The 20,726-nt window shown below is 36.1% G+C and overlaps 1 protein-coding gene across 1 annotated transcript in view; it reads right to left on the reverse strand.

Moving 5' to 3' along the window:
- Nucleotides 1–20,726, reverse strand: part of XKR4 (XK related 4) — a 234,920-nt gene that overhangs the window by 154,866 nt on the left and 59,328 nt on the right. The window lies entirely within an intron of this gene.

Here is a 20,726-nt window from a genome sequence, read left to right on the forward strand (position 1 = left end):
CCTTTCCCTTTCTCTCCTCCACAATTTAACCTGGATTCATCCTCTCTGCCTAATCTTCTTACAAACTTTTCCTTCTTTTTGACCCCAGTCCCTTCTTTTTCCACCCGAGTCCCTGCGCTGCAGCTCATCATTATGTTTTGTCCAGTTAGTCCTTCCCCTTTTTTTGCCAAATCCATATCTCAGTATGAGTTTGTGATTCACAGGTAAATAACCTGAATACAATTTTTACTGAAATTCCATGTCATTTAAGGTTGAATTGATCTTTTTAATGAATGGCACACACATGGGGAAGGAAACTTTCTTTCAGCATCACCCTTTTTTCAATGATCCTTTAAAATAATATGTACATCTGCAGGAGCTGTGGACAATCTAATGCCAAAATGTCTTGGGGTATGATGAAACCTTACACTGACCTGTGCACTTCTTCAGTCAGGGACATTCAGTTGATTTTCTTATATAAACCATATCCGTTAGTGATTTTCAAAGTGTGAATAGTAATGAAGTTGCATTTATGATGCTTAATTTGATTTTTAATTTGGCCTCCGTGGGTCAGTGCCTCAGAGAAATGCTGCTGCTGATAGGCATCATCATGTGAAGAAATCTGCATTTAGGCCAGCTGTGTTTATGTATCATTCACACTGGTACCATACAATGGAGAAAATCACAAATTTGACTCTAATTGTGGCAGCTGTGTTCAGTGAAGTGTCCAAATTAGAAGCGACCTATAAAAGACTGGATAATTTGTAAAAGGAATGTGCTCCGGGGAATTTCCAACACAATGGAATATTTTGGGAGTAAGCTTTCAAAACAAATAGGATATTATATATGAATAAAAAACATGAATGATGCATATAACCATGAATGAACTTTCTGAATGTATCGTTGTGTCCTTTGATAGAAAATATTACTTAAAAGACTCAAAACATTTGAGTTTCAAGTCCCAGTAAAAGAGGATGAAGCAGGTCCTGACACACCCCCCTCCAACAACAACAAAATTAAAGCAGTTTTAAAAGACAAAGGTACAAATATTCTGCAAGCATTAGCTCTGCAAGTGAAGCTAAAGCCCTGCATACACCAAAAGCAAAAATTTAACTTCCGCAGCATATATTGTGAAAGCAAAAAGCATTACCTCATCAGGCAATCTGAATCCAGGAATTCTAGCCAATTTGTTAGCCTGCCTGGTGGTTTTGTCAGCTGATTGTTAAAAAATTAAAATAATAAAATAAAATAAAATAATAAAATAAAATAAAATTTATGTTGTTAGATATACTTTAATTTTATTTTCTGATTTTCTGCTCACTTTATTCAAAAGATTGGCTTCCCACAAGCTTCACTGCTTTCTGTAAGTTTAAGGAAGTAGATATGTGGAGATATTGGCATTCTGTATTTTTCCTATTTTAGTATAGCCTGTACCACAATAATAACCTGGTACTTGCTTCACTGCCTGCCTAAAATACTTACAGAAGAAAATAAATTTAAAATGACTCAAACCTCTCTCCAATTCCAAATGAAAAAAAATGTTTTAAAATTTTTGAGTGAATCAGACTCTGACAAGGTTTAGAATATGAATGACGTGGGTCTAGGTTACAGGAAATTTGTTGCAGAAAGATTTAAATAGAACACTCAATTTATGGCTTAGTATTGCAGCACTCTGGGCATCTTTTTGCTAACTGCCCAAAATATGACTGACTTCTCCATCCACTAAACATAAGTTCCAGCCTTAAGTAGGTCATTAAGGTTAGCTTTATATAAAGCTACCCATAGTATAGGAAAAGCTGAATTATATTCCATTAGACTTAGAAAACATGGTCTAGATGAAATCTCCATATAACAGCACCCTTCTGCTTGGGGAAAAAAAAAAGAAAAAAAGAAAAAAAAAAGCTCACTCAGACATCTTAAAACTATTTTTCAGTTAAAATGGTCTTTAAAGAATAGCTTTATGTGGACTCACCTGATTTCTACCTCATTTTTTTTCCAATACATGATGGAACAGAAAGAAGAAAAGATGTTTTGCAAGGTTGGACCCGATAATCTCTTGAGGTCCCTTCCAACCCCCACAATTCTGTGATTCTGTAATGTTCCAGAGGAAGGATCAGAACTCAGTGATGCTGGCTATTTCAAGGTCTAGCCCAAATTCAGTGTCATGGAATTTAATATGTACTAGCATGTTTGGACAAAACAAACAAACAAACAAACAAAAAAAACTAAGTACACTGATAAATGAGTAATGACAGGCTAGACAGGAATAAAACCAGGAACAACAACAGATATCAGCAAACAGGAACCAGCAGTATATGTGTCCAGAACCAAATCTGCTTATGGTGTGCTTAGTAAGTGCTGAACAGCAGGAATATCATACCTCTTGTTGCCCAGATTATGGTAAAACAGTGACAGGTAGATTAGGGAGAGTCCAGAAGACAGTGGGAAAAGTGGTTGGAGTAGGTGTTTAGGCATAGAGTTATGAGGAAAAACTGCAAGACTTGTATTAGTCCAACATAGACCATGGCCCAGGTGGGACATGTTAGTAGAAATGTACATATGAAGAAAATAGGGAGAACATTTTAGTAAAGGATGGGAAAAAAAAAAAAAAAAACACAACTATTTAACCACTGCAGCTATTAGTGTGTAGTTTCATCATTGTGAAAGCAACAAATAACACATTTGGTTTGTTTGGTTTGTCTGTTACAATAAACAAACGCCTTCCCTGATGATTGAACTTTTGTGGTGTTTGACCAATATCAAATTTCTAAGTTTGCTCCAATATTAATATATTAAGTATAAATGTAACAGTTGGATTGGGGGTACTCACCCTGTACAGGATTTCCAGCAGATTGGAAGTGTTTTTTTTCCATACACTAGTTAAAGGCCTAATCACATAAATTTGGAACTCTGAAATACTGTTATATGGCACCTGGAAAGGAACATAAAGTTACATAAACAGGTCCTTAGAAGCTTTTCTGAGGTCAGGACTAACCTTCAGCATTCACAGGAGGAAGATGTGTATGCCTGAAAGACACTGGTGCAGAGTAGAGGCCCATGAATGTGCACTATATTCAGACACAGCTTGGGCTGTTAAAGGAGAAAACCATATTTTTCATTCATATTATTGTTATTTCACTATTACATAATTAATATTATAAATATTAACATATATATAATATTATATGTAATATTATATGTTATTATTTCATATTATTCATCATGTACTGGAGCTTCAATGCCTCTGTCAAGAAGGGCTCCCTTTCTGGGACGGTTCTCAATCATATCCTTATTCACATTCTTGTCAGTTACATAACTGAAACCCTGTAGCAAAGGTGGCATAATTAGGAGAAGATTAGCTTAAGCATGTTTCTGTAATCTTCCTTCCTATTCAAGCCCGGACAGGCTTCCATCACATATAGAACCTTACTGAGGTAAGGTCTAAGGTTACCTCTGCCTGATAGGAGAGAGCAAGATCATTTTGCAGATTCCAGTGAAGATCCTGAGATATATCCTCCAGTTACATTTTCAGAGAACAAACCGCGGCTCCCTCTCAAGGAGGAGACTGGCTGTGTCATATTCTACTGCCGACTTCTGGTAATAAAGACTCCATCACATAAACGGTGCACCCTACAGAGAATAAAAGGATAATAGGATCTCCTGTGCTTGAATAAGAGGCTGGAGCTTTTATTCACATTTTAACTTGCTTCATTAAAAAATCCTGATTACTTCTGGATTGTGGTCCTATCTCCCCAGAGGCTAATATCGCATGAGAACAAAATTCATTTTCACTGTGACTGTGACTCTCTGTTAGGAGCAAAGATGTCTTGGTTGTTTTTTGTTTTGGTTTGGTTTTGTGCACCTTGTCATCTCAATGGGAAAAGAGTTCATGCAACAAGTGCTAAAAATGCAAACACTTTAAGAGAAGACAAATCTATGTACTGAAAAAATGGTAAAAAAAAAAAATTGTTTGTGAGAAATATTTGTTAAAGTTGACTTGTTTGGAACAGTTGCAAAATTTGTATAGTATGTTCATCTGTTTGGAGAAAGGCTGAACTGTGCTGAAATCCTGAATTGATTTTAGCTTCCTCATGCCTAACAAAAGGCAGAGATTTTTATTTATTTATTTATTTATTTTTCCATTTGTAGTGATTAACAGTTTTGGGAAAAATAAAAAAGGAATAGAAATAAAGCCCCTGTAGAGAGAAACTAAGAAACCGATAGGCATACTTTTAACTTGCCACTTTCAAATCTACAGCTACATATATTTTTCAAACACAACTAGCTACTTTGTCTGCTTAATTATGTGTATAATTATAAAGCATTATTGTGAATTCAGTCCCATTATGTGCACTGTGTTTAGTACACTGAGTTGGTTTTCATGCTGTGACATTACTTTAGACCTCCCTGCATCGAAACCTAATCTTCTTGGATGCTTTTTCACTGCCATGTAATCACACACCATTCAATCTTTTTAGACTGTTTTTAGACTTCTCACTGTCTTCATCAACTCTAATGGAAGACCCTTGTCCCAAGTTCATTCATTCCAACTTCACGACATATTGCACCCAATAATATGTTTCCATCTGACTAGCAGTAAGCAGTACAGAAACAATGCAGACATTTGTATTACACTTGGCTCACCCACAGCAGTGCAGTCAGTCCCATACAATTCTACCTGACATGCTGTTCATTTAAGCATATTCAATGTACTGTCTGTAGCTGATATTTCCATATAAAATTTGTCACAAAACTTGCTTGCACTTTCTTTTTTCTTTTTTTTTTTTTTAACATATTGTTGGAATATTGCAGATAAAATAAAGAATGTAAATATAAAATCCATATACATGTACACGAGCATAATAGCTTTTTTTTTTTTTAATGTTTTCTTTCCTTTTAAGATGAGCAAAATTTAGAAGCAAAAGAAAAAATAAATGTCTTCATATTCACAAAACAGTAAGTCGATATTTACAAGTTTCAATTCTAGCAAGACAACAGAGACTTGTGGAATAAAGCAAGGTCAGGATTTTCTCTCATGGAAAATCTTGATGTTCTTGATGTGAAATTAAACTTTTCCTTACATAGCTTAAATCTTTGGAACCCTCTATTAACTCAAATATGCATAAAGTGCACATGAATTCTATCACAACATATCACCAAGAGATACAGAGAGAAGACAAATACATGTACAATATGGAGAAGGGAAAACAATACTTGCATCACTCAAATATTTGCATTATATATGAAAATTGCATCACTTGCACCTCAGTTTATGTGGTCCTGTAGTATTAAAGCCCCTGAGGCTGACATGGATGAAGGTATCTGGAAACTGAACAAAAACAGAGAGAAAGACTTTTGATTGAACAGTGCCTGGAGCTATTAATTGGAGAATATTGTTACTTGACTACAACTGTTCTTGCAAGTGCTTTCTTTCCAGGCCTCTGCTTTGAAAACAGTTGAAGAAAAAAGGCTGGAGATGAAGATGAATGGGGCTATCATCAGAAACTTGAGAGAGAGTTTTGAAAAGGAAAAATCACAACATCTGTGGTTTGTGGGTTGTTTGTGAAAGTAACTGAGCTGAGCAGCATTTCCTGAAACTTGGGAGAAAACAAGATTTATGTAAGAGAAGAGATGTGCTTTAAAGCTTTATTGCTTTTTACCATTCACTTTGCTGACCCTAAAGCACATAACTAAAATAATGTTCTGTTTTCAGTATATTACTTCTGACTTGCTTTCATTTACTTGCAGGTATGAAAAACAGGACCAAGATAACTGAGGTGTTTCACTGAAGTGAAATAGGCATATATCAGAAGTGAAGTCCTTCAAAAGTCACACACACACACACACACACACAAGATTTCATTCTTTTTTTTTTTTTTTTTTTCAAAGAGATGGAGGCACTTCTGTACTGTGGCTAAAATAGCCTTCTTAAAGGCTGCAAGCAGCAACAGTAATAACAAAATATAGTGTTCTCTCTGCACTTACCATTGCCATTTAACACACACATATGGATGGATGGCTTCCATTAGCATCACAGGAGAAAACTATCTATATTTGATAGTGCCTAGTCCACTGTGCAAAGCCCTCAATCTCACATCATTATTCAGTAGCCCCTCTGCTCAACAGCCAATATTGAAATGTAGTATTCAGAAACTGGTATTAAGCATACTGGTTTCACATGCAGTGCATAACACAAGGCAAAATATCTCAGCACAGTAACTCAAAACCATTAAACAATGAAGTGCCCAAAGCTCTCTCACCAGAAATGCTTAGCACAGAGATGTATCTGACATCCCATTTCTCTTCTAAGCTAAAGCAGCTGACTCAATGCTACTGACAAACAACTTAGGCCACCAAGGACAGAGAGCCTCATTCATTGCCTAAGAACTGTTCCAAAATCACTCGCCTCCCTGCAAACTTTTTTTTTTTTTTTTTTTTTTTTTTTTTTCCAAATAAGAGAGCAAGATTTATAGTTTTCCTTTAAAACACAGCTGTGTTTCATACTCTGTTGAGGCCAATCTGTAAGGTAACAACCTAATGAATGGAATCACACTCATGACATGGGAGACACCAGGTTTTCTTTCTCCAGCATGAGACATTTCAGAACTAAGAGTATTTTGCAACCCTCATTGAAATAGGGTTGAAAATCAACCTTCTCTTATTGAAGCTAAGACTACTGAACTGCAATGAATCCATAGGGATTTCACAGAAATGAGGGTAGAGACCCCAGGACTCCCCCCTCTCAGCATGGTTTCTGCTTAAAACACTTGGATGTTATACAAAATGCAGGTGCACCATTTTTTCTCTGATGGTTCAATTTAAAAGAATGCCCACCCTGTCTCCTGTGAAGGGCCTGAATCCATTATTAATTCAATAGTTATCCTAGCGTGCTAACAGTGTGTGGTATAAGTACTATAGATACATTGCCATGCTGCAACCCTCTACTGTTCTTTGAAACCTTTTGAAAAGTACTTTTGTCATAATCAGAGTCATTAAAATGCTCTTATTAGAAGAAGACCTACTTCTGATGTTAATTCTATGCAACTGGGAAAACTTTTAAGGATGGACTCTCTGAATACAATCATTTCGAATGGTGCCAGTGTTACAGTTGATCTTAAACTCTGAGTGCTCAGTGTGAAGAGAAACATTTTCAGAGCCAAGTCTTGCTGTTCCTTCCATCAGTGCCTCGAAGTGACTTCCTGACATAGGCTATAATGGTTCCCTAAGTTGCATTTTGTCTGTAGAGGGAAGACTGAGAAAATTGGTACAGATTTGGGCAGGGGTAAGCTCCTAGGAATTGCTGCTGTAGTTTGTCTTCCCTGATCCCAGTCACTGTCTCTGTGAGTTGCCACTGAAGTCAGGCACTGGAATCAAGTAATCTCGCACAGCTGCTATATTGAATTTGCTGGCAAAGACTGGAAAATCTTCTCTCTACCCATGGAAAGATGCTTACCAAAAAAAAACAAAGCCAAAACAAACAAACTAATTAAAAACAAAAACAATGCTTATCACTTATACTTTAGATACATAAAAATGCAATACTCAACTCCTTTGGGAGACACTTGATTGTCCTCAACTTGATTTACTTCCCATGTAAATCACACTTCAAAGGCCAAACACCCCAAAAGGCTGAATATTTTCAGACCTCTCTCATTCAGATTTGTGTTTACTGACATCTACTGGCTGTTCTAATTCATATCTTCATTTGCTTATGGAATTAGAGATGTAGGTCAGTTTTGCACTCCTGTAACTCCAGTGACTTTAACAGCATGACAGGTGATCTTTCTGGAATCTATGTACAATACGGAAAATCTAACTTACATGTATTATTTCTGCAATTATCTTAATAAATGTATGATACACTAACAGGTTACCTATTAAAATACCTCAAATAAAAGGTCACACAGTGAAATACAGTTGCTAAATTAAAAAATTACCCCCCCCCCCAAATACTTTTCTCTTTTGTGAAATCCAACAAAAAATAAGAGCTCCTTTAACCAGGAAACACATCCTTTCCAAAGAAAAAGTGCTTGCAGAATAGTTAATGCAATTACCTATTGCACCATGAGAATTAGCTGATGCTTCCATCACAGTGTATTTTGCAAACTGAGACAGAAATAAATTACTTTGTTCAGAATAATGAGATGATTCACTAGCACCCATGAACTAGTTAGAAAAATAATATTTTCCCACAGCTAGTACTCTACAAAAATTTTTAAGCTAGCTGTAAAATAACCAATATAGGCTGAAAAACAACAGATGACACCTTGATTCAATGTGATAGATGTCACAGGAATTTTTCTAACTGATAAGGTTTTATCATTCACCTGAAAGACAGCAGTTTTAGAGAAGTTTCATTGCACATCCTTCTACTATGCTTTGTTATTGCTTAAATATAATCTGGGAAACATGACTGCCTCTTGACCCAAAATAAAAAAATGTGGTCTAAAATACTGTCTGAAAGGAAAGGAATTCAAGGTGTCTCTTTGAGTCTATATGAATGGGAAAATTTGATTTCAGAATCACAAATTTTCTTTGTCATAACAAATTCTGCTAGGACTTATATTAATCTTCCAAGAGAAATATTTAGAAGCTTACAATTTCATTTCATACTAAATTAAATGAAATATTCAAAACAAGGTTTCAAAGGAATTCATGGGAAACAGCTTCTGCCTGAGATGAACCTGAAAAGCCAAGCGACTATGTAGGCTATGACATTAGGATGTTTTCCTACCAGAACTCACTGTTCTCCTAAAATCAGCAATGCTGTGTGATGTCACCAAAAGATGAGCAAGTAGCCAAATGGCAATCCCCCACTAGCTATGAGAAAATAATCTGTTTTCTGAGATTTCAGTTTTGCCTTTCTCTCTTGCACATTGACGTCTGTCAATAGAAACATCATAGACATTCAAATAATTTATCACCATTGCTGTTCTTAAACAGACAGCTTTTAAAATACAAACACAGAATATTGGATAAGTGTATGATTTAAATGAATCACACTTCCATGAGATGAATTCCTCAGTGGAAGAAACTCAGATACCTGGATTATTCAGGTCAATTTTCTGAATTGTAGAAAGGAGCTAGAAAGAGCTACTGGTCTCCTGTAGGTGAAAGGATGAAATAGAATACTCATTTTTGAAGAGCAATGCAAAAGAAATATGCATCAAACTGAAGGCAGAACACAGGATTTCAGGAAAAAAGTCTCACAGGAACCCAGGAAAGAAGAGGAATACCTGAATAGATACTTAGGAGTTGGAATTAGGAGTTTGGAGTATCAAGAGCAACTCCAGTTCATACATTCGTAGTCTGGAGATAAATTGGAAAAAATCAAGTTAATATTCCAATAAACTAAGAAATATGCATATAGGCTTTTCTCTATTATATACCACATACTGAGAAGAGGTTTCCAAACTTCTGTTATCACCCTTCTCTGAATATGTAGAAAAAAGTTTTACAATGTAAAAACATGCTGAATGCCAGAATGCAGCTCATGGTGCTGCATAGCCAGATAATCCCTTTGTTTCATTCTGATAGGTGCTACCAAAGAAGTCAAGGGCAAATTAGGAAGCTTAGTAATATCACAGTTAAATACTTCCTTTAAATATAATGCATTCTACAGAGCCCAAAATAATTTCTCAGATGAATACACATCATTTTGTGATGTTTAATTAAGCGATTTTTTAAAAATGTATTTATTAAAAAAACAACAACAGTAGCCGTTTTGGAACAGTATATAGAAGTTTCTTTAGTTGACTCCTGATATGTTCAAGGTCTAATTTTCCTTTTGTGAAGGATACATTGTTTTTGCAAAATCCTGCTCAAATCCTTTAGCATAAAAGTATGAACAAATAATAACCAACATATTTCAATAAATAAAATATGATTGGCACATAGTCATGCTAATAGAACTGAAGGAGGGGTAATCCACTAACTTAACTGGAATATCAAGCATCTTCTATTATGGCTGGATTTGTATTTATAAGTAATGTTAATTATGTCATCTAATCCTTTAGTCATGTTGCTAAACTAAAATTGCCATCCACTATATAATTAAATTTTTATCTTTAACAAAAAAAACACTGAGATGAAAAGGTCTTCGTTATGATGACAAATATTAGCTGCTATTCTTGTTTATTGATGGAGAAAGACAGACACCTGTAGCCTGATTGCATTAATTTTTGTGGAGCATCTTATGTGAAAAAATTGCAGAACAAAAGCTGTAAAGGCTGGCACCTAGATTCCAAGCTGCAAAACATTCATATTTTAACACGAGAAGCATATTTTTAGCACTATGAAGAATGAACAATTATAAACATTATAAATGAGATGACTGGAACAAAACACTACTCACAGTAATAACTTTCTGCTTTCCAATATTCTACAAACTGAACTAAAGCCATCCTCAGAAATAAGATGATAAAACAGAGAGGCTGCATATCTTGAAGATCATGAACACCTTGAAGATCTATCTATTAGCTAGGAAGGAAAGACATTCTAAAATGAAAGGCCACTGCTAGTGCTCTAAATCCCCATCTACAGCGGATCAACACTATCTGAAAATGCAGTCAACACAGCCACTGAGTTTCAACCAGACATCAGTAAATAGACACTGCAGATCATGAGTTATATAGGTAATACATAGATTAAAGAAACACCAGCTAAGACCAAACCTCTCAAGGTAAAGTGAAAATGTTGTACTGAAGATGGATATATAAGCTAATCCTAAATGAACTTAGCGGGACACCAGAAGCAGCATAACAACATTAATACAGCACACTACATTGGTTAGAATACTTGAGAAGAAAACTACTGCAAGTGCTTTATAAAAACTTTTTTCCACTGGGAAAAAAATATTTTAAAGACTAGACTCTGACTTTGCATGATGTTAAAGTGTTACTGAGTACTGTGCTCAGTTTTGGGCCCCTCGATACAAGAAGTACATGGAGGTGCTCGAGCGAATCCAGAGAAGGGTGACGAAGCTGGTGAGGGGTCTGGAGAACAAGTCTTACAAGCAGAGGCTGAGGGAGCTGGGTTTGTTCAGCCTGGAGAAGAGGAGGCTCAGGGGTGACCTTATTGCTTTTTATAAGTACATTAAAGGAGGCTGTAGCGAGGTGGGGGTTGGTCTATTCTCCCATGTGCCTGGTGACAGGACGAGGGGGAATGGGCTAAAGTTGCGCCAGGGGAGTTTTAGGTTAGATGTTAGGAAGAACTTCTTTACCGAAAGGGTTGTTAGACATTGGAACAGGCTGCCCAGGGAAGTGGTGGAGTCACCATCCCTGGAGGTCTTTAAAAGACGTTTAGATGTTGAACTTAACGATATGGTTTAGTGGAGGACTTGTTAGTGTTAGGTCAGAGGTTGGACTCGATGATCTTGAGGTCTCTTCCAACCTAGACAATTCTGTGATTCTGTGATTCTGTGATACAGACCATATTTCATTTTCTGTAAGCAGATAAAGTGTATTTTTAAGGAGGAGCAATTATTTCAGAGGTAACATATATTTCTAACAGTTCTTTGTCAGTGCAAATAAACCAGTTCTTTCATCATTCTTCAAAGTGCAAACCTGGGAAGGAAGGAAGGAAGGAAGGAAGGAAGGAAGGAAGGAAGGAAGGAAGGAAGGAAGGAAGGAAGGAAGGAAGGAAGGAAGGAAGGAAGGAATGAGTTGGAATGGAAGGAAGGAATGGGTTGACTAAGAATGCTCCTTTAAAATGTGTGGAAGTAGAGGAATATCAAAAATACTATCCAAGTAGCGAGATCTTTCACTTCAATGTCCAAATTGTATTCAATTCACTTATACCTAGCAGAAATCATCTCAGGCCTCCTGAAGGAGCAAGGAATGTGAACGCTCTGTCATATTTCTACCTGAAACCATGAAGAGCCTTATAGAAACAGTCTGCATTACTTTGACAGTAGTAGGAATGACAACATATAACCTTTTAGCAATAAACATATTGAATTCAAAATTGAGTAATAGTAATCTAAGAAGAATTTGTTACCATGATTTGTTTCTAGCAATCCATGCAAAACCTTAATGAAAACCTGTGGTATTTCATCACTTGAAGGACTTACAGAATGAACTCAAGTGTTTGTTTCGTACTTAAAACCCTATACTGCTTCAAAAGGTGCCTGTGTTCATTGCTTCTCAGTGATCATAGATGAAGAATATTATAGTCAGAGACACAGCTTTTATAGTCCTGCAAATAAAGTCTAGAGTTTAAAAAGCAAGCTATGTTCATTGTGATCATTTATCAGCAAGGACTTGACATTCACAACTTCATTAAATAACTTTGAGAGTGACACAGAAAAACCAATGCTCTTATTATCCTGAAAAGCATCGTCACTACCACTATCACTAAAAGGGAAAAAGGTTTCCAAAAAATGACCGCTTTTATAAAAAGAAAGGACCTGCAATTTAATTTTGAATACACAGATAGAGCAGACCGATGAAGAAAAGTTCATTTAAAAAAGCACAAAAAAACACTGTAACCAGTCTGAGATTCATTTAAAGACATTATTTAATCTTATTCTTATAATAAATAATACCCCCCCAAATCTTATTATAGCTTTTTTTTTGTGACATTGCTAGAGACATTTCCCACCCTGAGGAGTTTACAGTCTAATGTAGACCGAAGAATACCATGAAAAAAAAGCTATTGTATTAACTAAAAATAACAAAATATATTACTTTCATATCTCATATCATTACCTGTACAATGAAATAAGAGTCAAACAGCCAAATTAAAAAAAAATATTCTTCAGACTATTTTAAAATGGACAAAGTGAAAAGATTTTTTTAGGTCATGGGAACTATAGTACATCATAGCAAAACATTTATTATTTACATTTATTATTTAATAAAGACTGATTGCCATCAGAACAAGTGACCAAAAACCTCAAAAAAGCATATAATCTATAGGCAAGAATCTAAGAAAAACTTGTGCATGCTTTCAGTTTATCTATACTCAGACATACATGAGAATATTAAAAACATAACAACGTTATGATCTTTTAGAAAACATACAATTGTGGTGACACACTGGATTGCCTTTACAAAAGAGAATTACACATGTATTTGTAAAACTATAGCATTCTCTCTGTCAAATAGATGTTAAATCCTTTTTGAAAGTACTTATCTAATCTGAAGGCCTTTTTTTTTTTTCCAGGTTCAGACATCATTTTGGATCATTGAATTTATTTCCAAACACAACACAGAAAATACAATGTAGTGACACGGCTAATATCTTAATTTAGTACAAATACAGTTTGAGATCAGATTGCCACTATTTTCAACTTTGAAAAACCAAAGGGACACTCTTTGTTTTCAGATGTGAAGTTGCTACTCCTAGCAAGTTCCAAAGGCCTTTAAAAATGAACCAGTTGGAGCTGTGTGAGTAAAGAAATAAAGGATACCAATGCAGAAGCCCTCCACATCCAAATTACTACTGAAGTTTAAGAACATTTAGGTTTAACTTTTCAAACAATACTAGGTGAACTCACAACAAAAGGAAACTTCAGCAGAAAAGAAAACCAAGATGGACATCAAATATCAACATAAATTTTCCTAAAAAATGCCCATTTCTCCTGTGATTAATGGAAACTGAGCTTCTCAGCAAATTTTGTCTCTTCCATCCTTTCAGAGCTCATCTAAATGTCTTAACTAGGGTAACACAGGTAAGCATTTATTCTGCAGCACATCACCCTTCATTTAAAGAGACTGCTCCAGAGTGACTGAAATAAATATTTAGGACCAACTGAGACTAACACACTTCCAAATGAAATACAGTCAGAGCAAACCTGCCAAGTGTTATGCAATCTGCATTCAGTATGAGACTCATTCTCCAGTCTCCTGTTTCCCACTGTGACACCAGCCATCCAGGCAAGTGTCTGCCTCAGTCTGGCATGCTGAGTGTGACTCCTTAACTTGAGTCAAGAACCTGAGATTAATATTTAACATCTAGTGCTAATACCTAACTCTCCCCTGGCTCACTGAATAACCGTTTATGATGGACACAACTTTTCAGTGAATTTCATGCTCCATAATGCATATTTTCCAGAGCTGCATGTGCCTGGCAGATGGCTCCTGCCATGCTCCAGAAGAGAAGTGTGATGATGTCCTGAAGCACAGCAGTGTGCTCACTGGTGGGTATTTGCATTCAGAAAAAAAAAAAAAAAAAAAAAAAAAAGTGAGGAAGAAAAGGAAAAGGGAAGGAGAAGGGGTAGGACTGTGTAACCTGTCCTCATGTTTGCCTACCTTCATGGTGAAGAATTTGTTCCTCATGCCTGGCTGTGATTTGTGTCCACTGCTTGTCACTCTCTTACTGAGCACCTGAGTCTATCCTCTCCTACCTCCTGAAATGATGTAGTTGAAGTCAGTATTTAGATTCTCCATCTTTCTTCTCTTCTCCATCTCTTTTCTTCACTTTTCATATATCATATCTTCTACCCAAATATACATCAAGCATATAAAATAAAATGGTCATAACTGCTGCTTCTGTTTCTAATATTATTTGACCTCTGTGATACAACTAGAGGTATAGTACAACAGTAAGAGCAAAAGTGTCTTGAGAATGCAAAATTAACTGAGGTAACTCTACTTTTTTGCTGGTATATCTCTGCCATAGAATAAATTTGAACATTTGTGCTTATATTGACACTACATTCATTCAGAGGGGATGTTGAGATTATTGGTAAACTATCTGAATTATTTCCTACTGATTTACAGAACAAGTTGCCTCTCCTTCCTATAGATCCACAGAGTCATAGGAAGACAACAGAAAACTACTGCTACTGGAGTGATATTAACTGGTGTGCACTTCACAGAGCAGTTACAAGTCCCAAATAGTACTATTTCAAGTTTCAGTCTATACCTCCCGATGTGCTTTTTACCTCAAACTAGGAAAAAGATGAGAGCATTCAGCTTAGGGGTTTTACTTATGGACATAACTGACACCTTAATTGACCTTGTTACTATTTAGAAGAAAAGCAAACAAAACACACACATATACACAAGAAAAGAAAAGACCGTATCTGAGATTAAACCAAAAGGCTGTGCAGATGATCTAGTGAGTGGCTTCCCTTCCCATGGCAGGAGAGTTAGAACTAGATGGACCTTAAGTCCCTTCCAACCCAAGCCATTCTATGATTCCATGAATCTCATCTTGCAGTTTTGCTTTCTGTAAATGGTCAGGGATAAGATCTAACTCCTAGAATAGATTTTAAGATTTAGCTCAGGATTTCCTAGTTTGGTCAGAACAGTTAATTTAGAACCCCTCAGCGTCTAAAATATAATCTGCAGCTTTCATTTTACAAGCTATTACACAGATTGAATGCTATAATCATTTTTCTTTGCAATATAGCTTGCTGGCAAGTATATTTCTTTCTTTAATTGTGCAGAACTTGAGAAGTGGGATGCTAAAAGATTTGTTTGGACATTCTTAATAAAAATACACTACTAAATCAGCTCCATGTCACACCATGCATGCTCAGTACATGTGCATGGTGAAGAGGGGCTCACAGCAGCTGTATCATAATGTTGGCTTAATATATGAGAGGGTATATATAGTATCTTCAGTATTTAACCTCAGTATAGCATTTCTGCTTCACTAATAAAACAGATGTAGTGAGCTGTACATAATGGAGTGCGTAGAATGGGTAGGAATGGAATAAACTGATGTTTTTTTGTTGTTTTTCTTTGGTCTTTTGTTGTTTGCTGTTTTTTTTTTTTTTGGACCCACTCTCCGGCTCACGCTCTGTTAAGAGATATATGCTGCTGCTCCAAATAATGAACTATTAAATAACAAAAAAGGGTCATCAGCTCCACCAGAAGCCAGGTGAATGTGCTTTTTTGGAAGAGAGAAGAATAATTATCACTCCATCAGACTTTGAATTTGGGTTCTCTCTGCAATCTGTATTGCTGTTCTCTCTGTGTTCTAGAGACAGAGGAACAGGATGCAAGGCACACACCAATACAGATTTAATATAATTTGTTTTATTCTAATAGGTAAACTGACACGGGTAATTTTCAAATCAATTTTCTTCACAACACAAATTGAAGTACAGCCCCACAGTAATTCTGTTTCAGTAACTGGCATTGCATTTGTGAAGAATGGCTGCTATTCAGAGAGGATTCAGACCTTTATCTTGCTACACATTTTTTCTGTGTGCTCAGCTGGGTCATGAGTGCAAGCCAGAATGTCCAACAGAAAACCTACAGGGTGCTAAGGCTTTGCCCCAAAGAAACAGTGAAGAAAATAAATTCCAGAAGGGTCAAGGGAGAAGGGGGAAAAGATAAGAAAAAAACATAACATATATATAAATGGGATGCTAAAATCTTTTTCCTTCTGGAAATGTAACATGACAGTTTGTGTGAATGGCTTTCACATGATGTTGTCACCCTTCATTCTGTAAATCTGGCTGAATGACATCTAACAGAAAGCTGTTTTCACCTAACCTTCAGGGATTAGATTTTTGGAGCAGACTTAGGTAACTTCTAGTAGATGAATGTTAAAGGCATTAAAATCTTTAATACAAGGAATATTCTAACTGAAAAATGCTTCATGGTTTATTCCTTTACATTGCTAATGCACTGCAGTGTATAGAAGTAACTATAGGGTTGTAAAATCTCCTTGTATCAATATGCAAAAGATCTTTGTCCTTTCTTACTAGAGAAAAAACATAGAAATGAAATGAGATTAAATCTAATAAAGGAATTGAGAAAGTAGGTAATTACAGAGATATCAGCAAAATACAAAAAAAAAAAAAAAGAAAAAAAATAATATTAATAGAAAAAGTGTTTGTATATCAAACAAAATCCCAAGTTTTGACATTTTGTACTCTTCACATTTTTCTTTGTTATCATTTTATCTGATACTCCATCATTCACAGTACTATTTACAGCCCATCCCTAATATGTATAATCACCATTAAGCATCTTCCCCATGTTGTTAGGACTGGGCTTCTGTATGGTAAGCTCTTAGATGAAGGATTGTGTCACAATTATGGTGTTGCATTGCATAATGTTGTTATATCTATCTGTGTCCAACAAATAAATAATACATCAAATAATATAGTTATTATCATTCATTTAAAAAATATTTTTTCTTCTATCCCGTCTTGAATGACATGTAACCAAAAAAACAAAACAAAACAAAAAAAGAATACAACCCTACAAATCATACCCCTTCAGTGTATGATAGGTCAACTTCGTAGTTGCGCATTACAGTCACCTCAGACAGACATGCTATTCAGACAGACATCAGAAAGGCAGAGATAGACTACGCAATACCACACAGAGATACTAAACTAAGGTTAAGTGAGCTAAACCTGATCTGAGTCTATTCATGATGCTATTTTATCTTAACAAACCAACAGACTGTACAGCTGTGCTATTTCTAGTACCTGGGCTACATATATCATATAGTAATATTGTACCTGAAGAATTCATGTCTGGAAAAACAAAGCCATCAAAGGAAAACTGGATGAGAAAAAGAGGAAAATACTTTATTTCCCAAGTCCATGAAGCCTGTCATGAGCACATCTGCATATGCTGGATCATCAGAGCTAATAACAGGAAAGAAGGAACCAGAGTTACTGCAGACACAGGTATTGCTAGGCTCATGCAGTTGTGCTCTTGTCAGTATTTGTGATTACTTTCCATAATGCTTGATAGGCAAAGGACACTGGTGAAGACGGCAGTGGCAGTGAAAGTGTACAAATGTATCTTAATTAATTCAAATGTATCTTACTACTAAGCAATATCATCACTTTTTATAAAAAGTTTTCTCTGTGTAGCCTGGATATTTATTTCCATACCAGTCCAATTCTTCAGTATAAATGTTACCTTGTTTAAATAACTCTTTTCTACAATGAAAAGCAGATGTTTTAGGTGGGTGTACAGACAATCTTCCAAAAGGTGAGACAAGAGTCAATATCCATATATTAAAGAGGAGGATAAGCAAACGCACTAGTTACTTGATGCAAACTAAAGAGTAGCTCAGCAAGATTTAAACAATCACAGTAGTGTGTAAATGCAGCACATACAGTTTCTAAAGCAATAACAACCATTGAAGTTCCTCAGTTGAACTAGTCTCGGTATTAGCCATGAGTAAATGTGCTCTGTTGTAGAAAATACCTGCATGGATGCCAGGAGACACTCTCTAACATCAAAAGGGAAGGTTGGTTTGGGTGTTGTTTTTTTGTTGTTTGCTTTTCATGCTTTGTTTGCATGTTTGTTTGCTTCCCCCTCACAATAAAATTAATGTATTATCTTTAAATGTAGGACATTTGTGTAAGCTGGTGAAAAAACTTTGCAGAGGTCTTGTCTATTTATATATATGTATATATATATATATTTTGTGATTTAACAAATTCATAATGATGAAAACCTTGGAAGTGTAGCTTCTCTGAAAGGCCAGGTGTAGAGGAATGCACTAAAAGTGTGAGAAAGGTTATTTTACAGCCAGTATTGTGAGACTGAAACCCTAATTTATCACTGACATTAATATTGTAGATTGGCATGCTATTTCTCAAACCCAGAAAGCCACTGTAAATTGTCAAGACAGCTATTCAGATAAGTCACCTAATGCACATGGACACAACTATATGTGATCAAGAAGGGTGAATCTCTTCTGAGCAGGATGCTAGACTAGGGGGAGAAGGAGCACAGGCGAGACAGAAACATGATCTTACCAAATCGAGCAGGTCTCCCTAGGGGCAGAGAGAAGGTCACAGTGTTGGAGTACTGTGGATCTGACAACTATCATTGCTGGTGAGGGCTGCGGAGATTTGAGCTAGGCAATGGTTTGGGCAGGCTCCTTTCCAGCAAAAGAACAGCAGAGAAGGAGGTTTGTGGGCAGCCATGCTTAGTGTTGTGTAGCAAGTGGTTATAGGAGGGAGAGATACAAGAAAAATGTGTGTGGAAAGATATTGGCAATTATAATGTTCTAATTTGATATCTAGTGCCCATGAAAAGTCCCTATCTTGGCTTACACGGATATTTTTACGTCATGTTAGCACTATTGCAAAGATGAGGGGCACAAAACACACCTCCAAGTAATACAAGCCTGTTTACATGATGTACAGTCCGTGTACACAGTAATACTAGCTATCTGTCAAAAACATAAAACAACTTAGTTTTTCTCAATTCCAAGTAAAACTTTTAGTAAGAGTAAGGAGGAATTCTTTTGGATTCAGTGATATAAAAATTGGGTGACAAAAACAAACAAACAAAAAAAAAACACAACCAAAAAAAACACAATAAAACATCAAATTAGTGTTTGATATTTAATTAAATTGAAAGAATTTAGTGTGAATTGGATAAAACATTTTAACCTGGATTAGCAAACAGTTTCATCTATCCCCAATATTCAGTTTTTGGTGAATGATTCACTGAAGAAATTTTGGCTGGATCTTTATCTAGTACTACTTTTTATTCTGTAAAACCTATCTATACTCATGTCCTAAAAGAAGATTTGAACTTGTCTACTGGATTTACATCGCAGTCATTTATTAAAGCTCTATGTTGTAATCTGATCTGAGCTAATGACATTTAGGCTCTCTGAATCTTCCTGCTGTGTTAGTGCTGCACATGAACAGGGAGGTTTTCTCTGCATTAAACAGCATGACCAAGACACCCAACATTTTAGAAGGGGGTCTGAGACTAGGACAACCACTACTGACTCCCTGTAACCTTGTGCAAATCACCTCACCCTTGCATGGCTCATTTTAATCTTCTGTTATACATGAATAATAACACTGGAGAGCACTTTTATGTCTTTGGATGAAAGACTTAATATAGTGCAAAGTATTCTTATTTAATATCAGAATATAGCTTTCAAAGTAACATTTTATATGGAGTGGAAAATTATGATCTTATATAATCTGTTGTATACGGGCACTGACAGCTTATCCTTGAGGGTCTGGCAAGAAATAACTATGAGAAGGTAATGGCTGTGAAGAATATTTTTCTCTCACCATGACACATCCCCTAGGACACAAAGGTCTCAGCAATTAGTTTTGTTCCTCTTTTGAGAAAAATACATTAAGCAATATCAGGGAAATCCTCTAGTCACTTGGGGTAAATGCACCCAAAGCTCAATTGCTATTCTTTGTGGGCAGAATTTTTTCTCATTCCAGGCCCTAAATGGCCATGTTAGCCCCTTACAGCACAAGCACAATGAATGGATGAATAAATAGGCATTGTTTTGTATAAATTTACTTACAGGCACAGAAAATTAATTCTGTCTGTATTTTAACCACAATTCAAATGAGAGCCCGAGCCCAACCTTAGACACTATTCTAAAGTCAAATTGCCAGGAGTTGGACTCAATGATCCTTGTGAAAACCTTCCAACTCAGGATATTCTATGATTCTATGAATGTAAATCTACTCCTATGCACACACCCAAGGCAAACTCTTGGATGTTGCTGGGCTGGGAGCTTAAGTCCTTCTGTTTGGATAGAAGTAGCATGCTTAGCCTGGCCCATATACCTCTGCATACCAGGTCTTTTCAGGAAACTTTCAGGAAGGTCTCTTATATGTTTACACCACAAAAGCAAAAGGGATTTACAGCACTTGAGCTTTACCTATTCATTAAAAAGTGTGTGCCACCAAGATACGAGCAACCTCCTTCATTAAATATATTTAGGGTCAAGAACTAGATTGTATGCTAGACCAACTGCAAATCTTAGAGAACATGGCCCTAAGCTGGAGTCCTGTCAGCAGGGAGCACGTTGAAAGGAAATTCAGA

This window comes from Anas platyrhynchos, chromosome 2 (assembly GCF_047663525.1).
Source record: "Anas platyrhynchos isolate ZD024472 breed Pekin duck chromosome 2, IASCAAS_PekinDuck_T2T, whole genome shotgun sequence".
In the NCBI taxonomy this organism is placed as follows: Eukaryota; Metazoa; Chordata; class Aves; order Anseriformes; family Anatidae; genus Anas; species Anas platyrhynchos.